The sequence below is a fragment of the Sapajus apella genome, unplaced genomic scaffold (genome assembly GCF_009761245.1).
Source record: "Sapajus apella isolate SASKATOON/1434 unplaced genomic scaffold, GSC_monkey_1.0 scaffold93, whole genome shotgun sequence".
NCBI classification, from domain to species: Eukaryota; Metazoa; Chordata; class Mammalia; order Primates; family Cebidae; genus Sapajus; species Sapajus apella.
Window position 1 is genome coordinate 784,021 of NW_022437033.1, and position 18,446 is coordinate 802,466.

At 35.1% G+C, this 18,446-nt stretch overlaps 1 long non-coding RNA gene across 1 annotated transcript in view; it reads left to right on the forward strand.

Annotated features, from left to right (window-relative positions):
- Nucleotides 1-1,747: 1,747 nt before the first annotated feature.
- LOC116535267 overlaps nucleotides 1,748-18,446 on the forward strand; it is a 132,336-nt gene continuing 115,637 nt past the window's right edge. The window contains exon 1 of the long non-coding RNA XR_004262125.1: nucleotides 1,748-4,587. This is a non-coding gene — a long non-coding RNA (uncharacterized LOC116535267). The remainder of the gene's footprint in view (nucleotides 4,588-18,446) is intronic.

Here is an 18,446-nt window from a genome sequence, read left to right on the forward strand (position 1 = left end):
CCTATTCCTGATATCTTTACATAGGGACTTGGCCAGTTATAATTTCCTTGGCTGAGTTTTGTTAGTTCCTATTAAGTGCCCTATGTGTAGCAGTACTTAGATTGTAGCTTCATTTTCTGGCCTCTAAGGATTCTCCTCATTTTTTGGATGGGTGGGTGATACATTTGAAAGTTTTAAAAATATGTTATAAAGGGTTTTTAGTTGTTTCCAGTGAGGGAAGTTTAGTTTGCCTTGGTGCTTTAAGTGGCATTTGACATTTACAGTGCGCATACACATAGAAATATATACCACCTAATATACTGCTGGTGGTTGGGATCTCAAAAACAGACATTGAGGTTGAGCATGTGGGGTGTCAGATATTTGAAGATCAACAGCTGTGAGAGGGATGAGGAAGAAGCAGGATTGTGCTTCTATGAGCTTCTATGCAGGCTTAACAAAACCTCATTCAGCCTTACCGGCAGCTCTTGAGAAAGCATTGCCTATCAGTGATGCCAGGGTTTGGCTTGGAATGGTCAAGCCTTTATGGCTATAAAGCCACCTGTTCAGATGCCAGATATAGGCTCCTGTGGGTGTTACCTCGGGCCAGGTGACTCTGCAGCTGAGGCAGATCCTGAAGGAGTCGACAGCTAAAGGCTGTGTGCTGACCACACTCGCTGCAGATGGGCAGCAAGTCCTTCCTTGAAGGGGGAACTGGGCAGTATGTTTTGTGTCTGCCACACTCCTAGCATTTGATAAATGTTAGATTTGATTTTACATAAATTATTTGAAACAAGCAGGCTTTGGATGAAGCTTTGATTTTTGGTTCAAAGAGATTTTCCCTATAATGATCACTATTGCAGCAGCATCTGGCCTACTGAAGGCTGTATCTAAGCTAGCTAGCCAGTGATAATGACTTAATATTACACTGTTTGTCACTGGCCAGGTCATGAGGAATTACACACAAAGAGCAAGGCAAGACTCATCAAGCAGTAAAATTAGGAAGCTGAGCAACATACTAACTGTACTCTGATGTCATTTCTTTCTTTCTTTCTTTTTTTATTTTTGAGACCAAGTCTCACTCTGTTGCCCAGGCTGGAGTGCAGTGGTGCAATTTCAGCTCACTACAACCTCCTCCTCCTGGGTTCAATTGATTCTCCTGCCTCAGCCTCCCAAGAAACTGAGACTACAGGTGCATGCTGCAATGCCTGGCTAATTTTTTTTTATTATTATTTTAGTAGAGATGGGGTTTCACCCTGTTGCCCAGGCTGATCTCGAACTTCTGAGCTCAGTTGATCTGCCCTCCTCGGCCTCCCAAAGTGCTGGGATTATAGGCGTGAGCCACTGTGCCTGGCCGGTATTATTTCACAGAGTCCGTGAAACATCATCAAGGACTTGGCTTCAAAGGTTTATTTTATAGTACTCTGTGGTACTTGACTGACCAATAACTAAAGCCCATGGCAGTATGTGTTCCAATGTTTGCCAGAGAGATTTTGGTGCCTTTTAAGCTACATCAATAAATGATTACACTGGAAAATTTACATTCCTAATAAAATTAATGTTTGGCAATCAAGAAATGTTTTACAGGACATGGATGAAGCTGGAAACCATCATTCTCAGCAAACTAACACAAGAGCAGAAGAGCAAACACTGCTTATTCTCACTCATAAGTGGGAGTTGAACAGTGAGAACACATGGACACAGGGAGAGGAACATTACACATCAGGGCCTGTCCGGGGGATGGCGGAGTAGGAGAGGGATAGTAGTGGGGTGGGGGGCTAGGGGAGTGATAGCATTAGGAGAAATACCTAATGTAGATGACGGGATGATGGGTACAACTAACCACCATGACACGTCTATGCTTATGTAACAGACTTACACATTCTGCACATGTATCTCAGAATTTAAAGTATATATGTAAAAAAAGAATACTAGATATACTGAATACTAGAATACTACGTATTAACATTGGGAAGGTGTAAGTGATATATATTGGGTTAACACATAAGTTGCTTAAAACACAAGTTGCAGAACAGAATATGCAGTATGATTCTATTAGTATAAATAGAGGATTTCTGTAACTATGCTTATGTAAGCACAGAAAATATTCAGTAGAATTCATAAAGAAGCGAATGAGCAGATCATTATAGAAGAGAGAGAGCTATTTTTGAATATTTATATTTTCTAAATGTTAATAGCAATCATGTAATATGTTTAGAATTGAGAAAAAAACTATTGTAGTTTAAATATTGTAGTGCATCTCTGAAACATTTGAGCTTTGTAAATGACCATTTATATATCTTACAATGCTATGTAAATGATAATTATTCTCTCATCAATATTTAAAAAATATTTTAGTTAGTAATATATTATAAAACATGATTGGCACCTGAGAAAAAAAGAAAAAAGAAAGAAACCACCTAATAATGCAATAACTATCATTATAGTAACATTTAACTCATAATAAATTCATTACAGTCAATTACACAATTAAAGAAATAATGTGGTAGTATGAGTCGTAAGGTAAATAAATAGAGAAATATATTACACAAATTAGATTATGTGTGAAACAATGGTGGATTAAAGAGTTCATTTATTGGAATGAGCTAAAAAGAAAAATCACATGCAAAAGGGATAAAAACATACATTTTAGCTTTCATGGTAAATAACAAAGAAGTAGATAATCATTTATTCGTTCATTTAATAGTCATAGTGGTGATATTACTCATATTAAATTCACTAAATGATAATGTGGCTGTGAGATGCAGTGTTAGAAATTCTGATTTAATTTTTATATTTTATATTATTTGAGCATTAATTAACTTGGAAGCATTTGTCTTTTGTTCTAGTAAACATTTTAAATAAAAAAAAATGTCAGTTTTGTTGCTGTCACAATGATAGTATAGGATTAAGGATTAGAGTATTCACCTAGATCTAATGAGGAATTTTAATACTATTTAAACGAATTAGCTGTATTTTTGTGGATTTCAGTTTTGGTTTTGCTTTGCAGAAATAATAAATAGAGTATATTTTGATAGCATTATGGAAAGCAGTAAGTTGCAGCCTTTAGATAACTTCTGAAAACCAGTAGAATGCTTTCCTTTACTTGCAAATGAGACCTATGTATAAATTAACTTATAAAACAAAAACGTAAAATGATATGAATTGATACATCTAGATGTGTAAGAGGACCTTTAAGAGCATGGCAACTGAGAAACCCTTTCACATATTGGTGAGATTACAAATGGCAGGAGATTATAGGGATTATTTAAAGGAATTCCAGTATCTATGGAGCAGGAGGCATTCCTATGGGTGAGCCTGGTGTGCTTTATAGTTGCAGAGACATTTCAATGTGGTCATTGGGTCAGATTGGAAAAGAGAGTTCCTTTAGGGGGACAAATATGTTCTTAAGTTAGCATTGTGAATCTCTGTATAAAACTGGGATGACTTTATATCAACACAGATCCCTTCATAGAATTTGTGTGCCTGTAGGGTGACACTCACCCTGTTTAAGCAATCAGCAGAGATCATTTATTCCGACTGTCTCATATTATGCACGAAGAAAATAGAACCTACCCAATGAATAAACTTTGAAATAGTGGTGCATTTTAGAAGACTGTTCTGTAGAATCTTAAGTAAATGTATAATTTATATATAAATAAATATATAAATGCATAATTGTATCCAGATGCAGGATTTAGAGATAAATCTGACTTGTCTGACTCACTCAGATATTTAGCAGATCTAGATCACTATTTTTTTCCCATTGTAGAAATGATGTTTTATTTTCCAAGAAAACAGTATAATAATGGAAATAATATATTTTCTTTATTTAAATTAAGAGATTTAATCTTAAGGATTTTAAATTAGCTGTCCTAAATTATTGTTAATTATTTATATGTTTAAAATTAGAGTTTTAATTTTATGTATATAAACTCATTTATATGAATTATATTCCTAGATAAGCTCAATTTATCTTAGTTTTATAATCCAAAATTAGAAATTATCCATTATACTAGCATTAGAAACAGAAATTGAATCAGTTCTTCCCCAGTCCCATGGGCTTTTATAATTCCCATGAAACTCAGTGGGAATTTTCCAGTGTGTTGTTGAAAAAAGTGGGATAATTAAGAACTACCATATGAAATATTATACATTAGTTTTATGGCATTCGTTTTTATTTAATTATGTTTGTGAAATAACATCAATTTTTATCTTTACCAAAGTAATACATATTAATTGCTCTCAATATAGCAAATACATAAGACTAAAAGGAAGTGAAATAATTATAATCTCAGTTCTGGAGAACTGTGAACAGGCTGGTATACATTTTCTAGTTATTTTTTCTATTTATGTGTCTGAAGGATAGCTATAATTGAATAGTATCTCATTCTATAACGCTATGTAGTGATTGCTTTTTGGATACGTCCTAATACACCTTTGCTATAAGAATTCAATATTTGTCTAACATTATTCTTAATGGATTCATCATTTTTCATGTAATTATGCCTTAGGTGCTGGACAAAGATCAGACTAGGTTTGAGGAATGCTGAAAATGAAATTTATGGATATCTATTACTTCTACTCATAAGCTTTATCAAGCTAAAAAAGGTAGGAGTACAGACAGGCATAGGGCATATCTGAGGTAGGTTAGTTTCTGAATGTCCCTTTTCTGTCCATTGGTAGGAATTTGTTAGATCCATGATGACTTGAGCAAAAGTTTCTAGGCTTTTATCTTGACCTCTGCTCAAGGGATCACATAAGTGCCCCAAAGCATCATATACTAGCCCCAAAGTGAATCCTGTTGCTACTCAAGAAGTACCATTACTAAGTCTTAGCTTTACAATTTCAGGTCCTAAAATAATTGTTCTTTCACATTTATTCACAAGCATAGCATTTTCATTCATCTGGGCCTGTGCATCCGGTTATACCCTGGCCCTTTGTCTATGCCTGTATTGGAACTAGCAATTTTTTATTCATGTCGAAGAAAGAGCATTCCTGGCTGTTACCAACTACGTGTTAATGCACCAATGATTTATCTAATCACTGCTCTATTGTGTGACAGTGGGCTATTACCAATCTGTTTCTAATATAAACAATGTTGCAATGAACATTAGGTTAAAATATATCTATGTGCAAATCTGATTATTTTCCTAAGGTAAATGCCTGAAAGAGAAGTTGCTGGGTTAAATGATTTGCGTAATTTTAAGGTATTTGATACATACTGTGAAACAGTTTAATATAGTTAATGAGAATATTCCTTGTGTGCTTAAAAATGAAGTATATTTTTTGTTTGCTGAATATAAATTTTAAATGTAAAGAAATCTACAGTCAATTACCTTACTTTAAATTTTATCTGCTTGAACTACCAGTGTTTGAGAGGGGTGCATTAAAATCTCCAAGTACCTTTATCAACTTACCTAGTTCTGCCACATGCTTTATTTCAAAGCTATATTATTAAGTGCATACATGCTCATAGTCATTACATATTTTCCTTGATCTCTTGACCATTGACTGGCATATATATATTTTCTTGATATTAAAAGTTTTTACCTCTGCTTTTTTTTCCTGGTTCACATTTACTCAAATATATGTTTTCCTGTATTTTTATTTTTAACTACTATATCTTTTTGCTCTAAATGCATTTACTGTGGACAATATCTTGCCAAATATGTGTTTTTAAGATAATCAGATCATTGAATCTCTTTTTATGATTCTAAAACAGATGTTGTAAGCTTCCTCTATATAAGGCCAGATAGTAAAATATTTTCAGCATTGTGGGCCATGTGGTACCTTTTGCAACTACTCTGCCTTTATAGGATAAAAACATTCACAGACAATATGTAAACAGGCAGAGTCTCTATAAAACTTTATACTCTGTTGGGCCCTCAGGTCACAGTTTGTGGAATCTGGTTCTAAAGTTTAATCTGTTTACATTTGTTGTAGTTACTGTCATATTGGGACTTATTTCTGTCATCATAGTCTATGTTTTCTATTTATCCTTCTATTTTTGTTTATTTTTTCCTTCTTTCCCATCTTTCACCTGGTTTGGAATTGAGATTTTGCTCCTACTTTTATCTTCTCTTCAACTTTTCTGTGATAATATTTTTAGTTCCAGATTATAATTAGATTTCTTTTGTAGTGTATCTTTTCACTTTCATGTATATTACGCATTCATAGTCACTCTGGCATATTCCTTTTAGATTTACTTATATATATTTCAGTATTTATTGTCACCTCTATTTCTTTCCTTTCATCATCATTTCCTCTCTTAAGGCTTTGCCAAAGTTTATTAGATGTTTAGGGTCCATTAGTCTTTTCTTGAAAATATTACTCAAAGGGGGCTGTGGGCACTATTTATATCTTGCCTAGTTTTGGAGGTCACACTTCCTTTTTTTCACAATAGTTTTCCCCTTAGTCTACAACTTGTAGTTTCTGATATTAGGGATGACAAGTCCAATATTAATTTGATTTTTTTGAAAGTTACTTCTCTCTCCAGGTGCTCATTTTCTATTTTTTTTTTTTTTTTTTAAAGATCAGGATATACCTACTTGTATGTTCCTTAACAAGTCCTTTCTGGAAACTCCCATATTATTTTCAATAGGTACACTCAAATCTGTTCAATTGTTTCCTTAATTATTATTTCTTTATCTGTTGATTTTTCCCTTTCTGGAACCCCTATTAATTTCAGGATCTCTGCTCAAAGTTCCTCAGCTTTTCTAGCCAGATATACATATCTTATTTTAGTCTTCTTTTATTTTTAATTGACACATGATTTTACATATTTGTGAAGTACAGTGTGATGTTTCAATACATGTATACAATGTTTAGAAATCAAATCAGGGGGCCGAGTTTGGTGGCTCACGTCTGTAATCCCAGCACTTTGGGAGGCTAGACAGAGGGATCTGGAGGGCAAGAGATCGAGACCATCCTGGCCAACACAGTGAAACCCCGTCCCTACTAAAAATACAAAAATTAGCTGGGTGTGGTGACACATGCCTGTAATTCCAGCTACTTGGGAGGCTGAGGCAGGAGAATCACTTGAACCTGGGAGACAGAGGTTGCAGTGAGTCAAGATCATGCCACTGCACTCCAGCCTGGTGACAGAGTGAATCTCCATCTCAAAAAAATAAGAAACAAAGAAATCAAATCAGGTTGATTAGCATATCCATTATCTTAATCATTTACTATTTTTTGTGATAAGAATATTCAAAATCATTTTTCTAGCTATTCTGAAATATACAATACATTATTGCTAACTGTATTCACCATTATGCGCTATGTAATACCAGAACTTTTTTCTCCTAGCTGATTGTGACATACTTATCGACCAACCTCACTCTATTTCTCTTCCCGAGTACCCTCCTCAGCTACTGGCAACTGTTCTCAACTTCTATAAGATCAGCGTTTTTAAGATTACACATATAAGTGAGGTTATGCAGTATTTGTCCTTCTGTGTCTGGCTTATTTCACTTAAAATAATGCCCTAGGTTCATCCATGTCGTTGCAAAAGACAGGTTTTTATTATTTCTTATGGCCGAATAGTATTCCATTGTATACATGCACCACATTTTCTTTCATTCACTGATGAATACTTAAGTTGATTCTTTCTCTTGGCCACTGTAAATGGTGCCACAGTAAACATGAGAATGCGGATATCTCTTGGACTTAATGATTCTATCTCCTTTGGATATATACACAGTACTGGGATTGCTGGATCATATGGTAGTTCCCTTTTTTACATTTTGGGGAACCTTTATGCTATTGACCATAATGGCTGTAGTAATTTACATGCTCATCAGCAGCATATAAAAGTTCCCCTTTCACCACATAGACACCAACATTTGTGGGTTTTTTTTTTTTTTTTTTTGGTCTTTTTCATAATGGCCATTCTAAAAGGTGTGAGATGATCTTATTGTGATTTTTATTTGTATTTTCCTAATAATTAGTGACGTTCAGCATTTTCTCATATACCTATTGGTCATTTATATGTTTTCTTTTGAGAAATATCTATTCAGATCTTTTGCCAATTTTTAAATCAAATTATTTATTTTTTTTGTTCTGAATTATTTGAGTTCCTTAAATATTCCGGATGTATATTTTATCCCTTACAAGACACATTATTTGCAAATATTTCTCCTGTTCTGTAGGTTGTATCTTTGCTCTGTTGTTTCTTTTCCTGTGCAGAAGAAATTTAGCTTGATTTAATCCCATTCGTCTATTTTTGTTATTTTTGTCTATGCTTTTGAGTTCTTATCCAAAAAATTCTTGCCTAGATCAATGTCTTGAAGCATTTCCACTATGTTTTCCTATAGTAGTTTTATAGTTTCAGATCTTGCATTTAAGCTTTTAATCCATTTTGAGTTGATTTTTTGTACATGACGAGATGTAGGGACCTAGTCTTATATTTTTGCGCGTGGATATCCAGTTTTCCCATCATCATTTATCTTCTGAGATTTTTCTTCCATTTCATCTTCCAAGGATGTAATTTGTGTTATGGTAGTATTATCCTGTCTCATTTCATCATTAAAATGTTTTAATTTACATCTGATATTTTTATTGTTTCACAATCTATTAATGTCATAATTGAATTTGTTTATTATTATTTTATTAGTAGTAGTAGTAGTATTTTTATTGTCATCCATCTCTGCCAGCAGCTTCATTTCACTAGCAACTTGTCCCTTTTGCTTTTTCATTCTTCAGTGGACAATGGATCATCATAAATGAATTCTTATTTTCCTTTGCTTAGTCATGGATATATTTATTATCAGAGCTCAGTTCAATCTATAGGGTACCTTAAGCACTGGTAATCGTGCTTGTGTCATGTGGCAGATTGCATAATGTATTTCTGCCCTCTGGTATCCTCAGTTGCAAAAATTTCCACTGTGCCCCATTAAGCATATAGAAGGCTCAAAGCATCTTATAAACTTCTGTAGCCTAGTGAGAGCTAGGGACACCACTTCCCATCCTGTGTAGCAGGACTCACAGATATTCTCTGACTAAACTTTCTAGCAGCTTCTCACCCCTGAATGGCAGATCATGAAGGTCTAGTCTGAGCAGAGAGCAACAAAATCATCCTCTAATTTTGTGAGGACCCTGGCACACATTAGGCTTTGTTTTTACAGTCATGGAGCTCCATAGTTATTTCTGCCTCGGCAGCAATCTGGTAAATAGACTTGTAGTTGGATTAGAATTGTGAGGTGAGGGTTGCACAGATATATGTTAAAGGTGGCATTTTCCCACAGCCTTTTTCCTATTTTCTTCAACAATTCCTCACATAAGCCTCCAATTTGTAAATGCCTCCAGGTCATACTACTAAGTATTTGTGAAATTTATGATTGACAGGTTTTTGCCCCCAAACAACTGCAGACACTCATATTTGGAAACTTGAAGATACCACTATTTGAAAGTAAACTTCTGGGGCCAGGTGCGGTGGCTCACACCTGTAATTCCAGCACTTTGGAAGGCTGAGATGGGTGGATTACCTGAGGTCAGGAGTTTGAGACCAGCCTGGACAATTTGGTGAAACCCCATCTCTACTAAAAATACAAAAATTAGCTAGGTGTGGTGGCGGGTGCCTATAATCCCAGCTGCTCGGGAGGCTGAGGCAGGAGAATTGCTTCAACCTGGGAGGTAGAGGTTGCAGTGAGCTGAGATCGTGCCACTGCACTGCAGCCTGGGAGACAGATTGAGACTCCATCTCAAAAAAACAAACAAATAAACAATAACAACAACAACAAAAAAAAAAAAGGAAAGAAAGTAAACTTCTGAGAAAATTAATTTCCTGACATTTCCTTAAAACCCATATTATTTTAGTTATTATAAACTAAATTGCATATAAACTTTAATTGCTTATCTTCTTAGTTATTAAAGCAGGAAAGTTTTAAATTGCAGGCAAAACAGAGGTAAAGAAAGATTTTTTTACCCCCCTGGAAATGAAATAAAATATTTTACAACTTTTCAGGAAAATAAAAGTGATATTTTGTCAAGTGTCATTGCATGAAGCAAGATAAATGAAGACAAAAAATAATGAAATATCCATGTTCACACCTGCATTAGGTGTGAATATGCTGCTCTCTTGCTGTTAATAAAGACATACCTAAGACTTGGTAATTTATAAAGGAAAGAGGTTTAATGGACTCACAGTTCCACATAGCTGGAGGCCTCACCACCATGGTGGAAGATGAAGGAAGAGCAAAGAGATGCCTTACGTGGTGACAGGCAAAGAACATATGAGAATAAAGCAAAAAGGAAAACTTATAAAACCATCAGATCTCATGAGACTTATTCACTACTATGAGAACAGTATGGGGGAAACAACCCCCATGATTCAATTATCTCCCATTGGGTCTCTCCCACAACACATAGAAATTATGGAAGCTGGGCAGGTACGGTGGCTCATGCCTGTAATCCCAGCTTTGGGATGCTGAGGAGTGCGGATCACCTGAAGTCAGGAGTTTGAGACCAGCCTGGCCAATATGGCAAAATCCCGTGTCCTGCTAAAAATACAAAAATTAGCCGGGAGTGGTCACACGCCCCTGTAATCCCTGCTACTTGGGAGGCTGAGGCAGGAGAATCGCTTGAATATGGGAGACAGAGGTTGCAGTGAGCCTAGATTGTACCACTGCACTCCAGTCTGGGTGACAGAGTGAGACTCTGTCTCAAAAAAAAAAAAAAAATTATAGGAGCTATAATTCAAGATAAGATTTGGGTGGGGACACAGCCAAACCATAATAATACTTCATTTTCCCCAGAGTATTTATTCTTTAGAGTGGTAGAAAAATGGACCCCTAAGAGGATGATGTTTAACAATTTTGCAGAAAGTACCTTTAGATAGCTATTATAATGTTAGGCCACATTTCCCCAGTATCCAAAATTTACTGTAGCATTTCATTAACTTATAGTTACTGTGACCATAGATTTTGGATTTTCTGAAAAGTTTTAATTTGGAAGATTCTGTAATATTGTCCAGCTATATTTTGTAGCACTGGGTTCAGAAATATGACCTGTATGTTGCCTTTGAATTTTGTGGCAGAATTTCTTCAAGGTTATAGAGGATGAACATGTATTAACTAGGTGATGAATGGGTAATGTATTTCAAACCTCTAGCCTGCTTAGCAATTCGTTCCATGTAAAATGATCTTCCTTTTATGAAAATCTAGTCTTGTCAGTGATATAGAAAAAACCCCTAATTTGAATGGACAGATAATTCCCTAATGCATTACCAGAAAAGTGGCTCCATTCCTGATGTTATCTGTTCTGACTTGCTGTTGAGAAAATAACATTTAATCCCAATTATAAAGACTTAGAATAAATGAAGGCCGGAAATCATTAAAAACCTATTGGGTTTAATGTAACATTTTATTTTAATGTTCTTTTTGCTTCTTTTCACTTAACCTTTCCAATGACCTAGCGTGCTCAGGCTTAACATAGAATAACTAAAGGAAGAAGTACACTTAATTGAAGTTTGTAAGAATCCATCTGATAAAGAATTTTCCATGTTTTGTCATTTACTGAGTTAACTATAATATGTTTCAGTTGCATTTTAATTACTTATTCAGACTAATTTTTCTAATGTATGATATGAAGCTATGTTATCTACTATAGTAGCAACTAGTCACAAATGACTGCACATTTGTCATGTGGCCAGTTCAAATAGGAATGTGCTGCAAATGTAGAATGCATACTGGATTTTGAAGACTTAGTACAAATGAGATAATATATAATATGATGCTAATACATTTTATGTCAATTACATATGAAAGGACAACATGTTAGATATATTAGGTTAAATGAAACATTAAAATTAATTTCAACTATTTTTATGTTTTTATTATGGCCATTAGGAAATTTTAAATGACATAACTAGCTTACATTATATTTCTATTAGTCAACATTTATATAGAGAAAAGAGATTTTTAAGTGACTTAAAGGAGCAGTTGATAAAAAGCTTTTTGCTGTTATTATCTCTGTTAGGGAAGATTTCAAGAAAGACTTGGGGTAATCCAGAAATGCTAGTCAGCTGCTGGTCTTCTATCAGAAAAATGCCAGTGTCAGTGTGCTGTAGACAGCCTCCACGTCACATATTACTGTTTGTGACTTAATTGTGTTTGACTCATATTTAGTGCTCCATAAATGTTTTATTGAGTTAATAATGACTTACAGTTGTAAGTCATTGGCTTGAGAATTAAGTCATTGGCTTGAGAATCAGAAATACTGAGTTTTATTTATAACTCTGCCATAACTAGCTCTGTGATCTTGCACAAACCTTCTTTCCTTATCTCATTTTTTTTTTTTTTTGGAGACAGAGTCTCACTCTGTCACCCAGACTGGAGTGCAATGGCACATCTTGGCTCACTGCAACCTTTGCCTCCCAGGTTCAAGCGAGTTTCCCTGTCTCAGCCTCCCAAGTAGGTGGGATTGTAGGTGCTCGCCACCATGCCCAGCTAATTTTTGTATTTTTTAGTAGAGATGGGGTTTCACCATGTTGGCCAGGCTGGTCCCGAACTCCTGATCTAAAGTGATGTGCCCTCCTTGGCCTCCCAAAGTGCTGGGATTACAGGCATGAGCCACTGCAGCCAGCCTCCTTATCTCATTTTTTTCCATCATAAAATGAGAAGGTTTAATATGATGACTAAATAATTTTCAACTCAGACATACTGTGGTACTATTATGTGACTCTATATTGCTAATCTACTAGGAAGTTAGAATTTCCATTTCTTTTTTTTTTTTAATTTTAGAGGTTTCTTCTTTTTTTTTTTTTTTGTTATTATACGTTCAGTATTGGGATACATGTGCAGATTATGCAGGATTGTTACATAGGCATACACATGCCATGGTGGTTTGCTGCATCCATCCCCCTGTCATCTACATTAGGTATTTCTCCTAATGTTATCCCTCCCAATCCCCCCACCCCCTGCTATCCTTCCCCTAGCTCCGGCACCCTCCAGCAGGCCTCAGTGTGTGATATTCCCCTCCCTGTGTCCATGTGTTCCCATTGTTCAACACCCACTTATGAATGAGAACATGCGGTGTTTGGTTTTCTGTTCTTGTGTCAGTTTGCTGAGAATGATGGTTTCCAGATTCATCCATGTCCCTGCAAAGGACATGCACCCATCCTTTTTTATGGCTGCATAGTATTCCATGCTATATATGTGCCACATATTCTTTATCCAGTCTATCATTAATGGGCATTTGGGTTGGTTCCAAGTCTTTGCTATTGTAAACAGTGCCACAATGAACATATGTGTGCATGCATCTTTATAATAGAACGATTTATAATCCTTTGGGTATATACCCAGAAACAGCTTAGATCATAATACCCAAGTCCTTTCAAATATCTGAAAAGCGTTCCCAAGAAGGATGGCTACAAATAAGCCCAGACTGTGAAAATTACAATAAATACCTAACTTATCAGTGCCCAGGTGCTAAAGAATATCTATGCTAGCACCAATACCATCCAAGAAAACATGACCTCACCAAATGAACTAAATAAGGCACCAGAAACCAGTCCTGGAGAAACAGATACGTGAACTTTCAGACAGAAAATTCAAAATACCTGCGTTGAGGAAACTCAAAGAAACTCAAGATAACACAGAGTAAGACATCAGCAAAGAGACATCAGATTTAATCTGCACTGCATACCAAACTGACCTAATAATTTTACAAAGCATTTCATCCAAGAGCTACAGAATACACATTCTTTTTCTCAGCACGTGGATTATTCTCCAGGATGGACCATATGTCAAGTCACAAAACAAGTCTTAAAACAATGAAATAATATCAAGTTCCTCTCTGACCACAATGGAATAAAACTAGAAATCAGTAACAAGGCTGGGCACAGTGGCTCACGCCGGTATTTCCAGCACTTTGGGAGGCCGAGGCGGGCAGATCACCTGAGGTCATGAGTTCGAGATCAGCCTGGCCAACATGGTAAAATCCTGTCTCTACAAAAAGTACAAAAAAATTTAGCCAGTCGTGACGGCAGGTGCCTGTAATCCCAGCTACTCAGTAGGCTGAGGCAGGAGACTTGCTTGAACCTGGGAGGTGGAGATTGCAGTGAGTTGAGATTGTGCCATTGCACTCCAGCCTGGGCGACAAGAGTGGAACTCCATCTCTAAATATATAAATAAATAAATAAAACCAAAAGAATTTTGTAAACTCTACTAATGATTGGAAATTAAACAATAGGCTCCTGAATGATCAGTGTGAACATAACGTGATTAAGAAGGAAATTGAAAAAATTATTGAAAGACATGGTAATAATAGAAACAGAACATACCAAAGTCTATTAGATACAGCAAAAGAAGTACTAGTGAGAGGTTTATAGCTATAAGTGCCTATATCAAAAAAGAAGAGAAACTTCAAATGAACAATCCAATGCTACATCTTAAAAAATTAGAAAAACAAGAGCAAAGTAACCCAAAATAGGTAGAAAAATTAAATAATAAAGACCAGAGCAGAAATAAATGAATTTGAAATGAAAAATATAGTACAAAAGATCAATGAAACAAAAATTTGTTTTTATGAAAAGTTAAACAAAATAGACAAACATTTAATCAGGCTAAGAAAGAGAGTTCTAAATAAATTCAGAAATGAAACAGGAGACATTAGGACCAATACCATAGAGATTCAAAGGATTATTAGTGGCTACTCTGAATAACTAAATGCCAATGAATTGGAAAATTTAGAAGAAATGGACGAATTCTTAGACTTACAACCTACGAAGGTTGAACCCAGGAGAAATCCAAAACCTGAACAGACCAATAATAAGTAATGAGATTGAAGCCATAATAAGTCTTTCAGTAAAGAAAATACCAGGACCTGATGACCTCACTGCTGAATTCCAGCAAATATTTAAAAAAGAACTAATACCAATCCTACTCAGTCTATTCTGAAAAATAAAATAGAGGAAAGGGAATACTTCCAAATGCATTCTACAAGGCCACTGTTGCCCTCATACCAAAACCAGACAAACACTCATCCAAAAAACAGGAAAGAAAAAAACTACCGATCAATGTCTCTGATAAATATTGATGCAAAAATCCTCAACAAAATAGTAGCAAACTGAATTCAACAGTACATTAGAAAGTCATTCATCATGATGAAGTCAGATTTATCCCCACATGCAAGGATGTTTTGGCATACACAAAACAATCAATGTGATATATCGTATCCAGGGAATGAAGGATAAAACCATATTCAGTTGATGCTGGAAAAGCATTTGATGAAATTCAACATTTATTAATGATAAAAACTCTCAAAAATGAGTATAGGAGGAATATATCTCAATGTAATAAAAGCCATATATGACAGATCCACAGCTAGTATCATACAGAATGGGAAAAACAAAACAAAACAAAACTGAAAGCCTTTCCTCTAAGTTCTGGAACATGACAGGCTGCTTACCGTCACACTGTTATTCAACATAGTACTGTAAGTTCTTGCTAGAGCAATCAAACAAGAGAAAGATATGAAAGGTATCCTAATTAGAAAGGAAGAAGTAAAATTATCTTTGTTTGCTGATGATATAATGTTATATATGGAAAAACTAAATACTCCACATGAAAATTGTTAGAACTAATAATTCAGTAAAGTTAATAATAAATTCAGTAAAGTTGTAGGATACAAAAATCAACACAAAAATCAGTAGCATTTCTATATGTCAGGAATGAAAAATAAAAAGAAATTAAAAAGTAATCTCATTAACAATAGCCACACATAAAATTAAATACCTAGGAATTAAGAAGTAAAATATCTCTGTAATGAAAACTATAGTGCACAGGTGAAAGAAATCGAGGAGGATACCAAAGAATGGAAGAATATCTTATGTTCATGGATTGGAAGAATAAATACTGTTAAATGCCCAATACTACCCAATGCAATCTACAAATTCAATGCAATCTCCATTAAAATACCAATGACATTCTTCACAGAAATAGAAAAAAAAAAACCCTGAAGTTTGTATGAAACCACAAAAGACCCAGACTAGCCAAAGGTATCCGGAGCAAAAAGAACAAAACTGGAGGGCTCACATTACCTGACTTCAAATTATAATACAGAGCTATAGTAACTAAAACAGCACAGTACTGGTATCAACACAGACTCATAGACCAATGGAACAGAATAGAAAACCCAGAACCAAATCCAAACACCCACCATGAAGTCATTTTCAACTAAGGTACCAAGAACATGCACTGGGAAAAAGACAGCCTCTTCAAAAAATGGTGCTAGGAAAACAGGATATTCATAATTCAGAAGAAATAAACTGGACACCTATTTCTTGCCATATAGAAAAATCAAATCAAAATGGATTAAAGGCTTATATCTAAGACCTCAAATTATAAAACACTGCAAGAAAATATTGGGGGGAAATCTCCAGGACATTGGTCTGGGCAAAGATATCCTGAGCAGTGCCTCATAAGCAGAGGCAACCAAAAGAAACATGGACAAATGAGATCACATCAAGTTAAAAAGATTCTGCACTGCAATGGATACAATAAAAAAAGTAAAGAAACAACTCATAAACTGGGATAAATTATTTTCAAACTACCCATCTGACAGGTGATTAATAACCAAAATATATAAGATACTCTGTTAACTCTATAAGGGAAAAAATTCTAATAATTTTATCAAAGAATGGGAAAAAGATTTGAATAGATATTTCTCATAAGAAGACATACCAATGGCAAATTGGTATTTGAAAAGGTGCTGAAAATCATTCATCATCAGAGAAATGCAAGTCAAATCTACAATGAGATATTATCTCACCCCAGTTAAAATAGCTTACATCCAAAGGACAGGCAATAACAAATGCTGGCGAGGATATGGAGAAAAGGGAACCTTTCTACACTGTTGGTGGGAATGTAAATTACCACACTCACTATGGAGAACAGTTTGAAAGTTTCTCAAAAAACTGAAATGAGCTACCATATGATTCAGCAATCCCACTGCTGGGCATATACACCCTCAAAAAGGGAGATCAGTATATCGCAGTGATATCTGCACTTCTATGTTTGTTGCAACACTATGTACAATAGCTAAGATTTGGAAGCAACCTAAGTGTCCATCAGCAGGTGAATGAGGAAGAAAATGTGGTACATAGACACAGTGGAGTATTATTCAGCCATAAAAAAGAATGAGATCTAGTCATTTGGAACAACACGGATGGAGCTGGAGATCATGGTGTTCAGTGAAATGAACTAGGCGCAGAAAGATGGACATTGTATGTTCTCACTTATTTGTAGGATCTAAAAATCAAATCAATTACAATCATGGGCTTAGAGAGTAGAAAGGTTGTTAATAGAGGCCGGAACGGGTAGTGAAGTATTGCAGTGGAGGCTGGGATTGTTAATGGGTACAAAGAATAGAAAAAGTAAATAAAACCTACTTTTTGATAGCATAATAGAATAACTATAGTCAATAATAATTTAATTGTACATTTTTAAATAAGGAGTGTAATTGGATTATTTGTAACTCAAGGTATAAATGTTTCAAACAATGGAAAACCTATTCTCCACGATATGCTTATTTCACATTGCATGCCTGTATCAAAACATGTCATGCACCTCTTAAATATAAACACCTACTGTGTATCCATCAAAATATAAAAATGACTGGAAAACATTAAAAAAAGAGTTGTGGACATTATTTTACAGGCACTGGGGGAAATGAATGATTTTGAATAAGGACATTATATGGTCACACATGGGGATTTGAAAGCTGCACAGTTGAGGGATCATTAAAAAGAATGTTTTGAATACCGATTTAAAAACTAGAGAATGCAGTTATATTAATTGCAGTTCTGTGGTGTTCCTTCGACTGAGTTTCTAAGTTTGGGATTTAGCCAAATATGGATGAATTCAGGTCCTCCATTATGAATATTTTCTGATTAAAACAGTATTATTTCATATTCTTTGACTTGTTATTTACCCTAAAGAGCAGATTTATTTCTTTTCCCTTATTTTCTTTGCAGTTTCCATGTAGATTGCTTTCTTCCCATTTTTGCACCCTCTGTCTAGAGAAGATTCTTTCTCAGTCCTTCCCATTTAAATTATTTTTATTCAAACATTTCATTATGAGCAACATAATCTGAGACTTCCAATTTAAGGCAGTTATTCTGCATTCTCAGCGTTTCCTATCTTCTCACCAAAATACAACAGATATTCAGAAAAGGGGATGGAATCCTTAACACAATTCAAAGTAAAGCTAAAATCCAACCCATTGCCAGAAGATGGGAAGAGTTTCTACCAACAGTACTGAAACAAAAATTGCTATTAGCAACAGATTTGAAACACTTTTCTGCTTGAGAAACCCACCAGCCTGAAGTGAGATATTTATCTTGCCCTCATTTCTAGACTTAAGTTATCCCAAGGTCTTACTCAGCAGTCAGTAAACTGAGAAATTGATTCTATATATTCTGAAATTGCATTGTGAAGAGGCTATGGCAATAAATTCTCAATCTGGCTTAC